The sequence below is a fragment of the Nothobranchius furzeri genome, chromosome 18 (assembly GCF_043380555.1).
Source record: "Nothobranchius furzeri strain GRZ-AD chromosome 18, NfurGRZ-RIMD1, whole genome shotgun sequence".
Lineage (NCBI taxonomy): Eukaryota > Metazoa > Chordata > Actinopteri > Cyprinodontiformes > Nothobranchiidae > Nothobranchius > Nothobranchius furzeri.
In genome coordinates this window covers 14,979,900-14,982,399 of record NC_091758.1, presented here as the reverse complement: position 1 = coordinate 14,982,399, position 2,500 = coordinate 14,979,900, and the positions used below count along the sequence as shown (strand labels likewise).

Here is a 2,500-nt window from a genome sequence, read left to right as displayed (position 1 = left end):
GGATCTCTGTCAGGTTGCACAAACGCCATCTTTCTGCTTAGCTGTGTGTCTCAGTTATCAAACTCCGTGTTTTTTATTTGGTTTCAAGTAAAAGTTTTGGAAACCCCTTAAAGTTTTTCATTCTGCTTTCAGGTAATTGGATCCTTGTTGGTAGTTTTCTGTGTATTCACTTGTTTTGTTGCTGTTGAATTACAATTGCTAGCATGTAATAACATTATAATAACATAGACAGCAGCAGCTCAGGAGGTAGAGCGGGTGGTCCAGTAATCAGAATGTTTCAGGTTCGATCCTGGCTCCAACTAGAGAATGCTGCCGTTGTGTCCTTGGGCAAGACACTTAACCCAGTGTTCGGCACCCGGGTGGCGCCAGCGCTGGACAGCCTCACCTCTGTCAGTGCGCCCCAGGGCAGCTGTAGCTATGTCGTACCTCATGCCCACCCGTGTGTGAATGGATGAATGACTGATTGTGTTGTGAAGCGCCTCGGGGGTAGTCGCTGTACAAATACAGGCCGTTTACCAATTACTATATTACTTTTTCTTCAATGTTTTTCTTTTGTTTTGTTGTAGTTTTTATGTATTCATTTATGCTTTAATTGCATACTCAGTAACAGAAACACTGGGACTCTCCCAGTCCGGGAGCTGCTTCAGAACCGGCGGTGGCGGAGGTTTAGTCCCGGTTCGGCTGTGATCCGGCCGTCAGGGCGAGGCGCCGGTCGCTGCTCAGAGCTGTGGTCCATCTGATCCGTCAGCAGCAGCAACACTTTGACTCTGGTGCCATCTAGCGCCGTCATTACACCAGCAGCACGCCTTCACGGGACTTTTCTTTGTTCTCTTCATGCTGGTAATAAAGATGCAGGAAGATGCTCGTGCACGCGAGGAAATACGTGTTTCCGTTTCTACCGGTCTGCTTTGGTGTGAGTGAAAGAGAAGCACGTTTGTGGCTGAGGGACAGGGTTTTCATTTCAAAGCAGGACCAGTCTCTCCAGGCTACTGGCGTGGAGAGAGTGATGCAGGCAAAAACGATTACACGCACGCGCACGACCCCAAAGAAAACTCGGTCTCCTGTCAGGATCCCGCTTATGGACTCCTTTACCCGCTGGAGGTCCTGCGTAAAGTCATTGTGGCGTGTGTGTGTGTGTGTGTGTGTGTGTGTGTGTGTGTGTGTGTGTGTGTGTGTGTGTGTGTGAGAGAGAGAGAGAGAGAGAGAGAGAGAGAGAGAGAGAGAGAGAGACCCCCCCCCCCCCCCCCCCCCCCCGGTGCATTCCAGGTTTTGTTTTCAAGGCATTTTTATTGGGGTGGGGTGAAGACAAAGCGCCTTGGTGTGGAAGCGATGGACAGAGTTGGACCTCTGCAGTGACACTCACCGGTGTTTGTGACGGTGAGAGATGCGGTGGGCGGCACATCACCTGAGTGTATGAGTGTAGCGTGCACAAGCAAAGAATACAACCAGTGCTCGGTCCCTTTGGGTTCTACATCCGAACCCAGAGCGGTTCTGTTTACCCTCAGACCCCAACAGCACCAGCAGCAATGTCAGTTCAGAAACACGGACTCCTTATTGATTCAAATTCTGGCATACAGCTGTTTTGTGGCCTATATTATTATTATTATTATTATTATTATTATTATTATTATTATTATTATTATTATTATTATTATTATTATTATTATTATCGTTGTCGTTGTTGTTGGGTTAGGGACAAAATATCAGTTTGATTGTTTTCTTGTCAAATAATGATAAAATAATAGATTCATGGAAATGAATTCCGATAATAATAATATTAATAATAATAATAATAATAATAATAATAATAATAATAAATTATTATTATTATTATTATTAACATTAATAATATTATTATTATGATTATTATTATTATTATCACTCCTAACGTGCGCGTGTCCGTTTTCATCTCACAACGCGGAAACAGAGATTGGAAAAATAACGTTTTTCCGAGCGGAGTTGCTTTTCTTGGTGCGTTAACGTTTAACCACCGTGGCCCCAGGAACCTCCCGTGATGTGACCCGGAGCGCGCTCACAGGCTACACTGAACAGGACGCCCAACCACCCCGTGCTGCCTGGAAACCATTAATACATTATAATACATTATTTTACAAGTTAGGCCCCTGTGAGTTTGTTATTAACTAGTGCGTGAGAGGTCAGCCAAACCGACGCACATGAGGAGATTTGGCCTCTCATGCACTAAACTCATGCACTATTAAGGCTAAGAAACAGCCAGCTCCGCGCTCCTTGCTTAATTCTGACACCTTCTTGGAGAAGGGACTTAAGTAGCGGATTCAGCTGCTTGAATACTGCTCAGGTCATTGTTCACAAGTCTCAAAGAAAAGCCTTTCTGGTTGTGAGAAGCTGCTTTCACCTGTTTTATGTAGATTAGATACGCAAAAGTCAAATAAAAACCCACAAGTTTATTTCACCTTGCTTGTTTTAACAGAAAGAGTACAGTGTGTGTGTGTGTGTGTGTGTGTGTGTGTGTGTGTGTGTG

General features: G+C 44.7%; 1 protein-coding gene across 2 annotated transcripts in view; it reads left to right on the top strand.

Annotated features, from left to right (window-relative positions):
* hoxb3a (homeobox B3a) overlaps window positions 1–2,500 on the top strand; it is a 70,549-nt gene that overhangs the window by 704 nt on the left and 67,345 nt on the right. The window lies entirely within an intron of this gene.